Below are 19,074 nucleotides of genomic sequence, written 5' to 3' on the forward strand. Positions count from 1 at the left end.
AACCAATTACTTTCAATTACTTTAGCTCATTCTTAATAGTGTGTTAATATAGCGGACAGCAGTGTGAAATCAGAATGAAGTGCACTTTCTGTGCACTTATCTCTGCTCTGACTCCAGGCCCTGAATCATTCCACAAAAAGATTAATCCATTTTGGACTGAGGTCGGTAAAAGAAAGGCTTCTAAATAAAAATAAAAATAATCTGAAAAACCCATGTTTCTATGTCAGTGGTGCTCAACCTTTTTCATGTCAAGGACCCCCAGAATTATCTCTATTGGGCCACGGACCCCCATCTCAAAATATGTTGTTCCAGGGACCCCCCCCCCCCCCCCCAGAAGCAAATATTTTAGTTAAAAATGTTCGCTCTGAAATATATATTCAAAGATTTGTGCCACATTTTCACGATTTTTCAAAAAATAGCAGACCTACAAGCTCGTAGCACGCCACTCGGTGGCGCCCTATGAGCTTGTAGATCTGCTATTTTTCAATAGCTAAAGCATAACATAATGCTTGAAACAATGGATAAAATGGATTAATGTTGAGAGTGAGACGAGCTTTTTGATTGATTGAAATATTTATTAACAGTTTGTAGAATTTACAGTACATTTTAAGCACAAACTCAATACAAAGACTGTCAACTGTGAGTGGACGACCCAATTAAGCATTACACTTGTTTACAACAATCAAAACATTTAAAGACATACAAACATTTAGAGACATACAAATAGACATTTCTATGTAGCTAAAGAACAGAACAGGGAGACATCATATGGGAAGCAAAAAAGGGAAAAGATACAATATACAGTGAGGGAAAATGGGGGGGGGGGGGGGGGATTCAGATTTTACAGAGGCCAGTTTCGAATTGCAGCCATCCGTAGGTGCCCTTTGAGAGCGGTTTTGAAGGAGTCAAGGGATTCACATGTCTTAATTCAAATTTTGGTGGCATAGGAGCGAAAATAATTTAGTCCCTTGTTTGTGCCGAATCTGGGTTGTACATGGTTTGTTGCACTCCCTCTGGTGTTGTGGGTGTGGACTTCGTTTACATTAAGGAAGTATTTAGACAGGTACATGGGTATCTTGGTGGTGTATCGAATCTTGTGGACCAGACCCATTGCAAGATGCTGTACTCTGTCGTCGACCCTAAGCCATCCCAGCCTGTCAAAGTGGGCAGGGGTGAGGTGGGTTCGGGGGGTGAGGCCAAGTAGGAGCCTGACCAGTTTGTTTTGGGAGGTCTGGAGCCTTGTTTTAAGGGCCTTTGAGGTGCTGTGGTACCAAGAGGTGGATGCATAGTCAAAGAAACCTTGTACGAGGGCTCCTGTTAAGGTCTTCAAGGTGTTTTTGCTGACCAGTGAGGAGATCCTGTAAAGGAATCTTGTTCTTTGATTGACTATTTTGATTACGTTGGTGGCCATTTTATCACCGGAAAGATTGGCCTCCAGGATGGAACCTAGGTATAGGTAGGAGCTGGGGGGGAATAAGAGTCTAAAGTGATACAGGTGGCACGGAAACTAACATTTGGAGACTGACTGCTCCTGTAGAAGAACGGCTGTATACGTGCTTTGAAAAGTGAAAATGTCCCTGATAGTTCAAAGTGGGATAATAGACTTTTAAAGGCCCTTCTATTTCTTCAGTATATATACAAATTCTTTCTAATACATGATAAATATATAATCAAGATCCTCTTAGCATCAAGTAAAAAAGCAATCACACGACGCTGGTGCCAACAGGACCCACCCACCAACGAAAGAGCAATGGATGGACATTATTGAGGAACTGTATGCTATGGAAAAACTAACATTCATACTTAGACTACAAGAGGATAAATTCTATAAAGAGTGGGAAAAGTGGAATCTCTTCTCTCAGCCTAGCGATATTGCAATAGGATTTCATTGAATGTTTTTTGTAATATGAAAAATGCAGCCTTTTTTCTTTAACTTTTTGTCTTTTTCTTTTCTTTTTCTTTCCGTATAGTCATGTTTGTTGTTTTTCTTGTCTGTTCTTCCTTCAATAAAAATTAAGTGAAACAAAAAAAGAAGAGTGACGCATTACTTTACCGGCTGGTACATCATCTGATACTTGAATGTAAATTCAAATGTAAATAATAATCCTGTAGTGTTTTGAGTCAAATAAATAGGCTTGTTGTTGTTACATATCGTAAATAAAAATGTCCATTCTGTCAAGCATCTGTCATACAGATCTTCTTGTATATATGCACCGTTAAGCAAATGATGTCCTTCACACTAACCTGATATGACATAGTACTTTATTGTCAGTTCACACTGAAATGTGTCTTGCGACACAGCAGCCAAGTATGCAGAACACACATACACACATTTGACATAAACACAAAGAACGAGACAATTTACATACATAAAGACATGAAGACAAGAGCAATATCCACCGCTTAGATTACCCCGTGGCTACTACAACTCCTGATTAAGTCTCAATGTCGACTGGTGGACAAAGGACCTCCGGTGTAGCCTACATAATCTAAGGCCCTTGTCCTACAAGTGTTTCACATCACTCTCTTCAAACACGGCACTTAATCATGGCCAACTGAACACCAATGAGAGGGAACAACAGACATTGACTCATGACTGTTTCTTCCCGTTGACTGTGGTAATGAATGGGGTCAGTGGTTATCCGCCATGCTGCTGGTTGTCCAAGCGTGCCGTGAACCAGCACAGGAATTCTTTCGTTGGCGTCACATGAGAGAAACAGCACAATCTCACAGCATCAGAGGAGGAGAGGAGAGGAGAGGAGAGGAGAGGAGAGGAGAGGAGAGGAGAGGAGAGGAGAGGAGAGGAGAGGAGAGGAGAGGAGAGGAGAGGAGAGGAGAGGAGAGGAGAGGAGAGGAGAGGAGAGGAGAGGAGAGACACTTCACTGACTATAGGAAATGTGCCCTTGGCTTCATTGTAGTTGATTTTGAAACCGATACAAAAAAGTACAATACATTATTTACAATATAATAAAATAGAAACTTCCACATATATAACATGCCATCCATTGTGGTTGACTTTGAGACAAACACGATAAATTAAATACATAAACAGATATCACAATTCAAAGGGACGCACAGTTTTACATGAGGCCTAATTGACAGCCACAATTAAAGGACCACTTCACCACTTTTCAACCTATCTTCATATAATAGGTCCTCACTAATGATCATTAAAAAAATGGCGCGTTGTTTTTCTAATCGGTCTGTGTCTCATAGGACGGCTGTGGGCAGTTCACAAACCGTCTTCCAGTGACATCATCGATGGGGAATCCAAGCTAATAGAAACTGCAGGCTTTCTAGTCCTGAAAAGTTGCAAAGCGAAAATGGAAGCCATCGTTCTCACGATAATGAAAATCTAAACCTTTTTGTAAAAAAGTCTTGTTTAAAAAATAAATTTATCCTGATTATTAGTGAGGGAGATCCGGGACCTCCATGATTTTTAGGGACTCGCTCCACTTTTCTACCCCAGAACAGAGCCTCATCTGGGACGTGTCGAGTCCCTAAAAATCACGGAGGTCCCGGATTTCTTTTTTTTTTGCGATTTTCACGATCGCAGCAGGGTCTCTCCCCCTCTCCACCCGAGAGGGGGTGGGAGAGAGAGAGAGAGAGAGAGAGAGAGAGAGAGAGGGGGGAGAGAGAGAGACGTCCGACACTGTCGGACCATTGTCCTGTCGGCTATTTTGGTGTCGGAAAAAAGACATGCAACCAAAACAAATCCAAGTCCTCAGAGCTCACCGTCTCATCATTTAAGCCATCGACTAATATGACTGCATACAGCTCCACATACAATTCCATTATTAGACGTTCATTTCAGAAGAATGAACAGGGGCCACCCTGTTCATTCACATTTTGATTTCCCATCACAACTGGTAACAAAATGCTAAATGTGAATTTGTGTCCGTGGTCCACGGACTGTAGTATAGTATGTCTTCATTATGCCATTCTGACCTGAGATCAGATTCATACGAGGTTTCCCACTGGACACACACTGGTCTGAACAACCCATTCTGACCTGAGATCAGATTCAAAAAAATGTCAGTCGTTCTTCGATTTTTCAAAAAATAGCAGACCTACAAGCTCATAGCGCGCCACCGCAGCGCGCCACTCGGTGGCGCGCTATGAGCTTGTAGATCTGCTATTTTTCAATAGCTAAAGCATAACATGATGCTAACACCAAAACTGGTTCCCGTTCAGAATGGGTTATTCACATGTAAATCACTTCTCCCTGTCCCTCCTTCCCGCTCAGAGTCCGAGTCCGCCACTCCCGATTCAATAGAAAACATCTAACATAATCAACCATATAGGCCCGGGGTCCCCTCTCTCTCTCTGTATCTGCTGCCTCTCTCTCTCTCTCTCTCTCTCTCTCTCTCTCTCTCTCTCTCTTGATTATCAGGGGTGAGTTACACTGCCATCCGCTTTAATGGGCTCCACGCCTCAAAGTGCAAGACAAGCAGAAATGGAGAGAGCAAGAGCGAGAGTGAGAGAGATGGAGAAAGAGGGGAGAGATGGAGAGAGAGGGGAGAGATGGAGAGAGAGGGGAGAGATGGAGAGAGAGGGGAGAGATGGAGAGAGAGGGGAGAGATGGAGAGAGAGGGGAGAGATGCGAGGGAGAAAAAAGGGGAAGGCGCCCCAAGGTTTACTCATCTCTCTGCCCCGCTTGACTGTTTCTTTCTTTATGTTCTCTCCTCCTCTCTCAATTTCTCCGTTTCTGTTGCTTTCACTCTCTTTCTCTCGCTCTCTCTCTCTCTCTATATATATATATATATCTGTCCATCTCTGTTACTCCTTCTATCTCTCTCTCTCTTTCTGTGTGGTTAATACTCTTGCTGTTCCTCCAAACTGTGTCCCAGTGCAATAAAGCCACATGACGCTAGCTTGGTGCAGCAAATACCATAACTCAGACATCCTAGTAATTGATCCCTGCAGTGCCTCTCCTTCTCTCTCTCTCTCTCTCTCTCCGCACCTCCCCACCCCTCTCTCTCTCTAGTCTCTGTACTTGTCTCTGGCTTCGTTCTTCTTCGAATCACTCATCTCGCTCTCTTTCACTATGCCAATCATCCCGACCTCAGTGTGTGATAATATTTTATGCCGTTCCTTGAGCTTCATTCGCACAAAGTGCAACATACAGTGAAGCTGCCGACTTAAGGACAGCTGAGCTCTCGTTGTCCCCCTCTCCGTTTAGACAATCACAGAATCTTGCTCGGAATGATTGACAGCGAGGAGCAGGTAAAAGTCTTTTTTTTCTTTTATGTGGATCATATCGGCTACTATGTGTTCGACTAAGTTGTTGGTTTTCACAGTTTAACCCATTCTGAACGGGAACCCATTTTGGTGTTAGCATCATGTTATGCTTCAGCTATTGAAAAATAGCAGCTCTACAAGCTCATAGCGCGCCACCGAGTGGCGCGCTACGAGCTTGTAGGTCTGCTATAAAAAAAAATCGAAGAACGACTGACACTTTCTAGAATCTGATCTCAGGTCAGAATGGGTTAATCAGACCAGTGTGTGTCCAGTGGAAACCTTGTATGAATCTGATCTCAGTTCAAATCTTCTTTTGAACACTGAGAATTCACATCAACACTGCATGGCACAGCATCCATTCAGTAAAGTATAGTAACTACGCCTTGCCGAGCCGTGAGGCCCATAGGGGCAGGAGCCTATCTCCTGTTTCTGCAGCGTGAGGCAGTTTGATGTACAAGTACACCCCCTGGACATGCAACCAGTATGTCGCAGGGACTTACGCCCCGATCCAACCCTTGATGCTGAGCAGTGTTGTTTTTGGCAGCAATGTTTGATTTTAGTTTTAGTCATCATAGTCTTTTGAAAAGTTTTCATTTAGTTTTAGTCACATTTTAGTCACATGGAATGTGTTAGTGTTAGTCTAGTTTTAGTCGGCTAAATGTCATGATATTTTAGTCTACTAAAACTACAGTTGATTTAGTCAACTGTAGTTATTTGACAAAATGTGTTTAGGCGGGCCTTGATGCAGTCGTAATGACTGTTTTTTCACCTTTTTTTCAGCATGCAACCAAGTGTTACATGACTTATACTGGATCTCTTGTCCACTAGTCCCTTCCTAACATTTAAGTCTAGTTTTCATCTGTTGACGAAATTGTCAGTACATTTAGTCTTAGTTTTATTCATCATAGCTTAGTTTGAATGTAGTTTCCATTTAATTTTCGTCAGTGTCGACGGACATTTTTCGTCTTAGTTTTAGTCGACAAAAACAACACTGATGCCGAGTCAGATTGGTGTGTACGTTTTCAACACAGTGTCTTTACGCTGGAGAAAGTTGCTCGCCGGTGACACCAGGACGAGGAGAACGTCCCCCTGAGGTTCCCTCCTCCTGCTTGCGGACACTCAGCTGTGCTGGTTGAAGATATCATCTACCTCTGGGGAGGTTATCTGAGATGCTCAGGTGGGTTCCGCAACGTGCTTTATGCACTTGATGTGGACACCCCACGGATGGTTTGAACCCAGGGTCTCTGGGTCTGTTCTGGAGAGGAGGTGCTACCACTCAGCCCGTGTCTTGGGGAAGGTCATGTTTATCCATGGAGAATGCAACTAACTGACTGACTACACTAATGCCATCTACAAGTTGGACACCACCACAATGGTCTGGTCTGTAATTAACACCAGAGGAATGCCGCCACCTGTTTCAGAATGTCACTCTGCCACCATCATTGGGACAAAGGTGTTTGTAGTTCGGGGTCCGACTCAGTACAACACCATCAGAGTGTTTGACACAGAGACCAACCACTGGCTTAACACACCTTCTGCACAGCGTCTCCCAGAATGACACCACTTTCGTTGAGCCTGTGCCTACAATGGCCTTGCCTACACTGGAGAGCTGTACATATTTTGTGGTCATAATAATGAATTGCATTGTTATAGCGCTTTTCCATGCACTACGTGACTACTCAAAGCGCTAAGTTACAATGGTTCCTTCATTCATACATTGGTTCATTCATTCATACATTGGTTCATTCATTCATACATTGGTTCATCCATTCATACGTTGGTCACTATACAACCACAGCCAGACCTTCAATGATCTGTGGGAATTCAATTCAGAGACCTTCTCCTGGAAGAAGGTTGAGCCCAAGGGGAAAGGCCCTTCTAAGATGTATGGGATGTGCTGTTGCATGGTGGGAGATGGTGTCATTCTTGTTGGAGGACACTCAACACCAGATGACCTGAACATCTGAATGTCTTGATGATGTTTCACCATGTTAATGTTTTTGTTTCTTCATACTTACAGTTCTAGGAAACACAGAATGGGGGGACTTTTTTTTTAATTATTTCCACACAACAGCTATATAGGTATATTAATGGAATAGTAAAATGTTGAAAATGAGTGGAATGCCCCTTTAAAGGTTTTCATGACATTAATTTTCATTATTTTTTATTTTAGGTTTTATGACCCGTTTAAGTGCCAGGGACGTTATCCCGTCTTATTGCCGTCTTTGTAATGGATGCCACGGGCGTTAAGACGTCTTGATTTTCAAAATTAAAAAAAAAAATCTTAGTTTTTTTATTTTATTTTCATCCATATTTTGAAAATTCCTCAAAAATGGGGTACAGGTGATGACATGCACATTACATGCATAATAGAATTACAAATTATTTCTTTCTTTATAATGGGCACTCAGAGCCTAAACTGGTGACCACCAGGTGGCGCTGAAAGAGTTTTTAATTACACCCAAAAAAAAACAGAACGTTGGATTTTATGTGGCCTGGGATTTCTAAAATATAAAATCTACATCTGAAATATTTCTGGGCAAGAAAAAAAAAAAAAGGCTTTGTCTCGAAAAGTGCCTCGAGCAGGTTAACAGAGGAAGGAGAGCAAACAGGGCCTGAGGCTTGTTGTATATAGCGACACACGGCCCACAACATATTGCCATTGTATTCCCAATCCTCCTGCCCTCTTTAAAGAGCCCCGCTCTCTCTCTCTCTCACCTCCCAAATCAACATGCTGCTGGCGGCGTGGGGGCCACAGAGACACCACGTCAGACACACACAGGGCTAAGGTCAGACTGCACTGCACCACTGCACCACTGCACCACTGTGGGACGGACGGACGGACGGACGGATGGACGGACAAGACAAGACAAGACAAGACAAGACAAGACAAGACAAGACAGATGGAGGGGAAGACGAAAGAAACGAAGACAGAAGAAACAAAACAAAGAAATGAAAATAAAGGAAGAAAGAGTACTATAGTTTATAGGGACCAGATTGGGAAGGAGAGGGAGAGAGAGAGAGTGCCTCTGGCCGTGGGTTATGTACAGTGATGCATTTCCAGAGAGCCTTGTTTCATTACCCATCTGCCAGCAAAGCAGATCAGCCGGGCAGGGCGGGCCCCATGGGGCCCCACTGTAAATGTATGGCTCTTTAATAATACACCCATACAAACATCACTGTACATTGCCCTCTCACTACGTATACAGTATATACAGTACGCTCTGCAGCCACACACACACACACACACACACACACACACACACACACACACACACACACACACACACACACACACACACACACACACACACACACACACACACACACACACACACACACACACACACACACACACACACACACCCGAGTGGGCGCGATCTGTGCAAAAATATGCTGCCGAGTATTAAAAGCTCTTCTGTAAGGTCGACCGTACAAAGCCGAAACCTCATTACTGAGAAGTTCTATAAGTTATAATGCAGCATCAGACTTAATGGTCTGGACTCGCTGTCCAGACCACCGTCTATAGCAGCGTCTCCGTTCCTAGGCAATCGCTGAACAGGAAATGGTCCGTCAGTGAAAAGCTTCCCCTCCGTCCACTTCAATGTTTAACCGAAAACTTGAATCCCTTTTTTTTTTTTTATCTCAGATAATTTTCCCAGATTGAGTTTTGGATCAAAACGGCGACGTTCACGGCTTCAACTAAAGCGCCGCTGGTCGTGGTTATACAAAATGTACAAGATCGCAATGTGTTGCTGGACTTCAAAATAACATCTGGCTGAAAAGACATCGGCAGGGAAGGGACACAGACAGTTCTGGCAGCAAAAGAGAATGTATCCTGCCGTTTACATTTCTGACAATGACTAATAAAATATTCAATCAATCAAATAAATAGTCTATCTTCGTTAGTTGAAGTCTATCCATATGCAGCATTATGTGTCTACAAGTCAAACTGCAAATCGTGTTCTCAGAACGTTGTTCTAAACATACAGTAGTTCTGATTCTAAAAGCTTTAGACTTTAGTGTACAGTATAAGGAGTCCATTTACTGCAGCAACCATATACAGTATACTGATGCAACACGGGAGTTGTTTGATCAATAGCTTTGCACTTAAAGAGTAGAGAGCAAAGAGTTAGTCTGTACACAGGGCAACGAGCCTCTGTAGGAAACACTGGAACTACACCTGATCAGTTTAGAAACAGTATAGTGAGCTAAGGCAGCTACCAGTCACTCTGAATGCCATCGAACCCACTTCATTCTCTCTCAGTGTTACAACATATGACCTTGGGTCATAAGACTGTTTGTTTTGAGGGAACTGTACTCTCCCCAGCCTCCAAAAACCCAGCTGCTTATGACAAAAAGCAGGGTGTGCACCGTGACGACATGAAAAAAACAATGTCCTGTAAAAAAAGAATAACAGAGTTGGTGTGCTATTTTCGAAGAATCGGGAGAATAATTATTTCAGAAAAACTGGAGGACTTTGAAGAATTCTTTAAAATGTTGAGGTCATGCAGGCCTAAATGGGTTAGACTAGAGTGATCACTGAGTTTCCACTTTGCTGCTGAAGAGACACACTTCTCATGGGGCCACCCAGCTACTGTAGTGTACTGTACTGTACGTCAGTGAGAGAACAAACTACCCACTGAGCAGCAGCAGCTCCAGACAGTTTCCCCCCCACACATCTCCCTCCAGCCCCAAACAACCCATCCTTCTTCCACCCTGCAGGGCCCTTACGCCCCCATTCTGTTCCCATACACCGCCAGACTCTGCCTCTCCCCCAGCCCTTCTTAGTGGTCCCTCTGTCAACATCAACCAGTCCAGCGGCTGAGATGAATGTATCTTCTAGACAACCATGGCAGCTGAACAGCGCTGTTTAAGTCCTGTGTGAGCATAACCGGTCTCTCTCTCTCTGTGCGAGCTCTTTGGAAAACGCGCCTCGCATGAATGTATTCAGCATGCTGAGGCTCACCTCGGGAGTCTGTCAGGAGTGAGTTACAGTATAGAGAGGAAGCGATATGCCAGTGAATGTTGTTATGCAGACCAGAACAGATCTTGAATGGGGCGAGACTGCAAGGGTTGGGGCGGGGGCTTATTTTTGCTCCGTAATTAGTCCTGCAGGAACTTTGTTCAGTGTGCGTGTGTGTGTGTGTGTGTGTGTGGGTGCGTGCGTGCGTGCGTGCATGTGTGGGTGAGTGAGAGAGAGAGAGTTTGTGTATACAGTGTATACAGTATATATGTGTCGGTGCCTGCCCATGGGTTCACTTCACAGCAACAGTGTTAATTAAACTCTTTTATCTTTACACTCTCAGAGTTAACCACTTAAACCCTATACTTCTTTGACCGGACTCCCCCAGATGTCTGTCTGTAATCTAGGAGTCACTTTGACCGGACTCCCCCAGATGTCTGTCTGTACTCTAGGAGTCACTTTGACCGGACTCCCCCAGATGTCTGTACTCTGAGAGTCACTTTGACCGGACTCCCCCAGATGTCTGTACTCTGAGAGTCACTTTGACCGGACTCCCCCAGATGTCTGTACTCTAGGAGTCACTTTGACCGGACTCCCCCAGATGTCTGTACTCTGAGAGTCACTTTGACCGGACTCCCCCAGATGTCTGTAATCTAGGAGTCACTTTGACCGGACTCCCCCAGATGTCTGTACTCTGAGAGTCACTTTGACCGGACTCCCCCAGATGTCTGTACTCTGAGAGTCACTTTGACCGGACTCCCCCAGATGTCTGTACTCTAGGAGTCACTTTGACCGGACTCCCCCAGATGTCTGTACTCTGAGAGTCACTTTGACCGGACTCCCCCAGATGTCTGTACTCTGAGAGTCACTTTGACCGGACTCCCCCAGATGTCTGTACTCTAGGAGTCACTTTGACCGGACTCCCCCAGATGTATGTCTGTATACTCTAGGAGCCCCTCAGGACCCATCCTTTATCCACACCAAAATCTCTTCACCAAAAATAAATAGGAGATCTACAAGCTCACAGCATCGTGAGATCTATATACTATTGTCACCAGATGTATATTTTCCGACTCACCGACTCACTCAGATCAGCGAACGCAGGGAAGCTGTCGGAAACCTTCGCTATAAAACATCCGGGACAACACCCCTCCCCCCAACACGCCCCAGACTCTTCTCCCTTCTGGCTCCCAAATTGCAATTTACTGCAGACTCACTCCCAATCCTCCGTCATAATCTGAAGACTCACCTCTTCACACACCACTTTGTCCGTATAGCACTTGTCTGTAGCTCTAGCCTAGCCCATTTTCACCTGAGATCAGATTCTAAAAAGATTTTCTGATAAAGCCATGGTTCTATGTCAGTCGATTTTTCAAAAAATAGCAGACCTACAAGCTCGTAGCGCGGCACTCAGTGCCATGCTATGAGCTTGTAGATCTGCTATTCTTAACACCAAAAGGGGTTCCTGCCCAAAATGGGCTTAGACGACATTGCAGGCATATGCTATAATGTAATTTAGATAGATGTTTATGTATACTTTAGGTCATTGTTGACTATGGCTATACGAGAGCCAGACAAAGCTCAACACGGAACGGGAGGCACGACGTCATCCATCAAGCAGCGTAACCTGCACTCCTCTGTTCTAGCAGCAATCCTTCTCTGCCTTGTGGCAGAATTGAGGTGTGTGTGTGTGTGTGTGCGTCTGCGTGTGCGTGTGTGTGTGTGCGTGCGTGTGTGTGCCACCAAACCGAAAGTGGTTGATGACTAAACTAAACTTTTCAGATCAATAGTGAGGGGCAGTGGTATGGTCAACGTTGAGACTGAAGAGAGAGAGAGAGAGAGAGAGAGAGAGAGAGAGAGAGAGAGAGAGAGAGAGAGAGAGAGAGAGAGAGAGAGAGAGAGAGAGAGAGAGAGAGAGAGACACAGACAGACAGACAGACAGACAGACAGACAGACAGACAGACAGACAGACAGACAGACAGACAGACAGACAGACAGAAAGACAGACAGACAGACAGACAGACAGACAGACAGACAGACAGACAGACAGACAGACAGACAGACAGACAGACAGAGACATGCAGTTGTGAGACAGAGCGACAGAACAAATGCAAAAACAGAGAAACAAAGAGAGAGTCAGGTGTGCAAGCGGCGTGAGTGATGGAATATAGTGAAGATTATACATTATTGATGGCAACTATCCCCCCCAGACTGTTTAACTAAAACTTCTTGGCTGACAGAGCACCATTAGACTATAGAGGGTGAAAAGAAAACTCAATAATTCATGGTCGTCTCTCACCGATGCACCCAGACAGAACTCTGATTTACATCTTTATTTCAGAGTGTATCCAATCCTGGACTGTGTCACTGTCCACTTATAAGACTCAGCGTGTTTGGAACCTCGACAGGCCCGGCGCCACGGGGGGGCAAAGGGGGTGTTTGCCCCCCTAAATCAACCTCTTTGCCTCCTTAGATCAAATAGTTACAGACAAAACAATGGTACATTTCCAGGCATTCAATTAAATTCCATTGCTTGAAAGGAAGGAAGCCAACAAAATCGTGCGCCTCTGCCCTCTATAGATATGCAAATGTGGCACATTGTCTTCATGTCCAATACTTGCCCCCCGATTGCCCCCTCTGTCATTTCATCCTGGCACCGGGCCTGAACCTCGAGTTCCTGTAACAGACACATTTATACAGCAGTGGTTCTCAAAGTGGGGTCCGGGGACCCCCAGGAGTCCTTGATGGGATTCCAGGGGGTCTCTCCAGCAAACTCAGCTAATAATAGCATCAACATCTGTTCAACCGAACCAAAAATGGCGCATTCGGCTATTGAAAATAGCCAGTCTATGTAAGCTCACAATATGTAGATGTGACACGCTGTGAACCAAAATATTTTTTTGGCTATATCTTTGAAACATTTTAAACAACTCAAATCTTGTATGGGGGACCTTATTGGCACATCACTTTCATTAGATGGGAGTCTGCGGCCAAATACATAGTACTAACCCATTTTGTGCGGGAACCCATTTTGGTGTTAGCATCATGTTATGCTTTAGCTATTGAAAAATAGCAGATCTACAAGCTCATAGCGCGCCACCGAGTGGCGCGCTACGAGCTTGTAGGTCTGCTATTTTTTTGAAAAATCAAAGAGCGACTGACATAGAAGACATTTTTAGAATCTGATCTCAGGTCAGAATGAAAACTGTCAGGATGTAGAAGACATTTTTTGAATCTGATCTCAGGTCAGAATGGGATAAGCATGACTGTGACAAAGCTAGTCACTCACAACCCAGGGCACGGAAGGACACTCGACACAGGCAGTTGTTCTCAAGTAGGCTGGTTTATTCCTCCTAAGCCAGGGAATACCGGTCATCAAACAACATCATCCGTCATTAACATGAACTAAAACAGTCACAGAGTGACAGTAAACATCCAATTATAACAGGCAGGAAAGTGGAGTATTGTGTGGCTCTGTCTGGACCCATAGCCTCTCACTGCAACAGAGAACACATTAAAGCACATTAGCTTCCTTATACACACACAGCAACAGCTGTCCTTCATTTAATTGACACAATATGCTGCAGGTGCATGCGCCTGTGAGCTGGCAAAAAGCCAGCCCTGTCACCCCACACTCACAGACACCTTGAACCCGCCCCCCCTGCCACAACAATGACCTTATCACACTGATAAAAAATGTTTGGTCAAACCATATGACTCCCATTAGGAAAAGCATTGTGGTGGCCTAAAAAAATCTATCTTTGTCCTTAATCACTTTTCAATGATTACGCCCCGTCTGTTCGATACATCTAATCACTTGAATATACTGCTAAGACCTTTCTGTAGTTTCTGACACAAGCTAAGCACCAGACACCAGCCTCGTGGATTTTGGGACAGCAGCGACTGTTACATAACTGGCTACTGGAAATGTTTCATCTTCACAAACAGGAGAGCTCGATCCCGGCCTCCTCCTTCACAGACACTTGGCTGTCACAGAGGAGTCCCTCCGTGTGCCAGCTGTCACTCATCATCGCAGCCTGTCTCTTTGTATCTCTGTGGGCTGGCAAAGGGGTCTAAGGGCACGTCACAGTGAACCCTTACCGCTCAACGCCCAGGGGGCCGTCGCCGCGACACAGGGATCAGAAAAGGAACTCTCCATTTCACCAGAGCTCTCTGCCAGCTGTCTGTGCCGTAACCCGATTATCATTGAATGGACATAACGTAGGCGTACAGAAGAATCCCCACACACTGCTCATGCTTGAGGTTCAGGTCGGGAGGCAATGAGGCGTGCATTTCTGTACAAGTCGCTGCGTGGTAATTTGATTATATGTAAAAAAAGAATCATTTTCTCAGTGGTTTGTGTGGTACAATTACAGTGTTATGTTATTTTTTACGTCCGGAGACTATATATCCTGTTCAGGAAGAGGCCTCCTCAGGAGACTTAATTGGCTCAGATCAGAACCCATTTGATGCGGCGTTATATATAGGAAGCCATTGCGACCACATGCCCTTGCTGATGACGTCGACCCCCAGGCAGGATTCGAACCCACAACCTTCCGCGTGAAAGGCTTATGCTGTGTATATCATACGGTACATTATACAGTACGCATGTCAAATTAAAGGAACAACCAGCATGGTCTTATAGTAAGGTGTTGGATCACCTAAAAGCCACCAGAATAACTTTAATGTGCCTCGGAATATATTTTTTTAACTACAAGGATGAGCATGCGCGCGCACGCACGCACGCACGCACACGCACGCACACACGCACACACACACACACACACACACACACACACACACACACACATCAAATGAGGCAAACTCCTCTGTATACCCCCACAGTTATCTTTAAAGAGCAACTGAGCATTTTGCATTAAAAAAAATGCCTTCACGTGCACAAAAACATTCTCTAAGCTGAAACAATTTTGGATCGGGACCAAAATCAAGTTAAGTGAAGTGGCTCTATATCATTTACTTAAAAAGAGAGGCAGGTAAAAGGTTAAGCTGCTCTTTAGAAATGTCCATCAGAACATATAGTATACTGTATCTACCATTTTCACATTGTTTCAGTGACTTTGGTAGCAATGATATTGCAGCTATAAGCGCTGCTCTCAATTTGAAGTGACTGCACAGCCGCCCAGTCCATTTATCACTTTACTTTGATATATGGCCCTAAAGACTGGCTGAAACTCACACACACACACACACACACACACACACACACACACACACACACACACACACACACACACACACACACACACACACACACACACACACACACACACACACACACACACACACACACACACACACACACACACACACACACACACAGTCAGTGCTGTTGTTGTGGGAGTCTCTGTGTGTCATCACTTCTCCAGGGACAGACACTGAGATGTGGCTTGTCCCTCACACAATCTGAATACACCATGCATCAAACGTGTCAGCGTGTGTGTGTGTGTGCGTGCGTGTGTGTGTGTGTGCGTGCGTGCGTGTGTGAGTGTGCGTGTTTGTGTGTGTGTGTGTGTAATTGGTACGTGCACTTGCGCAATTGGAATTGTCTGTGTGCAATGCCGTGAAAATGCGACTGTATGCTCATTGGATTGTTAATGTTTTTGTATATATGCGTGCATATTGGTGCTGCCGTGTGTGGCTGCTGCTGCTGTGTGTGTGTGTGAGTGTGAGTGTGAGTGTCAGTGTGAGTGTGTGTGTGTGTGTGTATGTGTGTGTGTGTGTGTGCGAGTGACACACGGTGCGAGTGTGTGCGTGTGTTTTGCACAGAGAACAAACTTCCCTGTCATCCCTGACTATAATTGTCTATGGAGATGGCCCACGTATACTGTACGTCAGACAGAGCACACTCTCTGGCTCCAGAACAACCATGTGCAGTGTTTCTCCTGCTTTGATGGATGGTGCTCATTTCATAAGCCTTGTCTGGGACACTTTAGCTGCATGGAACCTACTTCTCTCTTCTTTTTCCTTTTGGGGGGGGGGGGCTATATGTTTTTAATTTAACATCCAGCCGCGTCAAAAGTCTGTCCAGAAGATAGATGAGAGCTCCTCTACCTCTCTCTCTCTCCTGGCAGGTTGAGAGAGCACACCGGGTGAAACAACTGAAAACACATATAAGGGAGGGGGCCGAGCCGAGGCAAGGAAGAACTATATACGTGGTCGAAAAGGAATGGAGAAAAAAAAAAGGAGTATGGAAGTATAGCCTTATAAGGAGAAGAAAAGAGAGAGAAGTGCTGCAGACATGCACCTAGACTGCTGACAAAGGCAGAAGAGAGAGAGAGAGAGAGGCAGAGAACGAGAGATAGGGGGGGAGAGAGAGAGCGGTTGAGGAGACAAAGGTGCAAGGAGTTTAACTTAATTGGCGTCGACTCGGGAGGGGGACTAAGTTGGAGAAAGAAAATAAAAATGGCCGGTGGAGTGACAGAAAGCGGCTACTAACTTGGTACTTTTTTAGTCTTGCCATGCAGTCATAAAGTGTCGTGAATGCTATGCTTTTCAAACAGGAGCCCGTTGAGTATACAGTGAGTGTATACGTAGGTCTTCGTAGACCTTTGACATGTCACATGACGGCGCACAGCGAATCAAAGCGGTTGTAACTCGTGAGTGAATGCTATATACTTTGACAACGGGCCCGTGCTCTTCTCTTCATTGGAGCATGCACTTAAAGGACCACTTCACCACTTTTCAACATCTCTTCATATAATTGGTCCTCACCATGATAAAACACCACCATTTCTTCCTACTCAGTCTGTGTCTCATAGGAGGGCTTTGGGCAGTTTTCGGACACCCGTCCACCAGTGACATCATCGTTAGGCATATATTTGTTATATTTAGTATTTAGTAAATATATTTAGATTTTTATTATCGCGAGAACGACGGCTTCAACTTTTGCATTGCAACTTTTCAGGAAAAGAAAGCCTGCCGTTTCTATTAGCTTGGATTCGCCATCGATGGGTGTCTACAATTTACAATTTACAATTTGTAGACACCCTGAACTGCCCACGGCCCTCCTACGAGACACAGACTGAGAAGGACAAAATGGTGGGATTTTCTCATTAGTTAGGACCAAGTATAGGAAGAGAAGTTGAAAAGTGGTGAAGTGGTCCTTTAATGTCGTCGTCTACCACGCGACAATTCAAAGTTGATTTGGACTCAACTTGTGTCATAATGTAATGTTTCCATTTCCACTACCCTTACTCTCCCAAGCAACAATTTCTGTTCCATTCCCATGAATGGAAGAAAAAGCTCATTCTTACCGTTATAGCCAGCCCATTTCCCCGGTGTCGACCGTCCCCCCCCCCCCCCCCCCCCCTCATTTAGCCCATTCTGACCTGAGATCAGATTCATACGAGGTTTCCGCCGGACACACACTGGGCTGATGAACCCATTCTGACCTGAGATCAGATTCTAAAAATGTCAGTCGCTCTTCGATTTTTCAAAAATAGCAGACCTACAAGCTCGTATCGCGCCACTCGGTGGCGCGATATGAGCTTGTAGATCTGCTATTTTTCAATAGCTAAAGCACAACATGATGCCGACACCAAAATGGGTGCCCGGTCAGAATGGGTTAGAATGGGGGGTGGACCGCGTTGCCTGTCCCCTTGTACACATGCAGATCAGGCATGGAAATGCTAATCTGGGTGCTTAACGTGCCAGGTAGGTAAGGGTATGTATGCATACAGTACTGTACTCTGCTTCTTAGGCTACTTGTTCACAATATGAAACCACCACCAGCAATCAGAACACCCTGGCTGCCAGCCTGCCGTTGAAACCTTTCGCCGGCCCAGCGACAGAACACAGAACCCTGCCGAGGCGGACAGGACTATAGCCTGCGATCATGGCATTTAAACCACGCTCTTCTGTTTATAAACCAAACACTGCGACGCGTTTAAAAAGTGTTACAAATAAGTGTTTAGAAACCTATAAACGCTTGAGTTTAGTGTGAAACGGGGGAAAGAAACGATTATACAATCATTTCGTCTCTGGCTCAGGCAGAGTGGCTGTGAAGGGAAGGGTCCATCCCCAGCTCATCGGTGCTTTGTGTTGAAGTGTCCTTGCATCAAGACCATGTGAGCATGCAGTGTTGGGCATCTTGAATGATTTCCTCTGCGTTTGGTGTGCTCATGTAAAGTATTTACAGGTATTAGAAAGACAGACCAAAAAGTATGTCTAGCAAAGCATGCTATACTGTATGTCCTGTTGTTGTGATGATAAAACAAAGGCTGTTCATTTTGCTCATAAAAGGGCATGATTCTTCCTTGAGGAACAATGCAAGCAAAGTGCCTTGGAAACAATCTTTGGAAAAACAAACATAGGATAACAGATAAACCCCCCCCCCCAAAAAAAACAAAAGAAAGGACTTACACTCTTAGCCTTCATTAGTGCTCCATATACACATGGCAGGCCTATACTGTACCAGTTCCAGGTTTTAATTGTAATGATTACCAACTGCATGTGTTGTACAGTTACAGACATTACATCATAACCCAATGTTCTTATCACCAGCATTCATTCTCAGTGGAATGTTTGTGGTCCGGGTTGTGGGTTGCTGTTGGCAGAGCCTCCAGCAAGTATCTGCCATAAATATATACTCACTGGACCGCATCACTGTGGTATTGGGCTGCACTTACATTTCTATGTGCACGCGCTGGTTCTTCCAAGGCATAACGACTCCACTTGGAATGGTTACAACGTGAATTATGGTGTATATATGAGCTGTGTGAACTTGTAAGATCTGTGTCATTGATCGGTCCCCCAGAAATGAGTATAACAAAGTGTGTCCCTTTATACCCTTATCAGTCCAATAAATAAGGGACACGCTTCTTTTACACCTCACCTTTCCTATTATA

The 19,074-nt window shown here is 44.8% G+C and overlaps 1 protein-coding gene across 1 annotated transcript in view; it reads right to left on the minus strand.

Moving 5' to 3' along the window:
- gfra1a (gdnf family receptor alpha 1a) overlaps nucleotides 1–19,074 on the minus strand; it is a 148,870-nt gene that overhangs the window by 47,318 nt on the left and 82,478 nt on the right. The window lies entirely within an intron of this gene.

Source organism: Protomyctophum parallelum, assembly GCF_964188405.1.
Source record: "Protomyctophum parallelum genome assembly, chromosome: 10".
Classification (NCBI taxonomy): domain Eukaryota; kingdom Metazoa; phylum Chordata; class Actinopteri; order Myctophiformes; family Myctophidae; genus Protomyctophum; species Protomyctophum parallelum.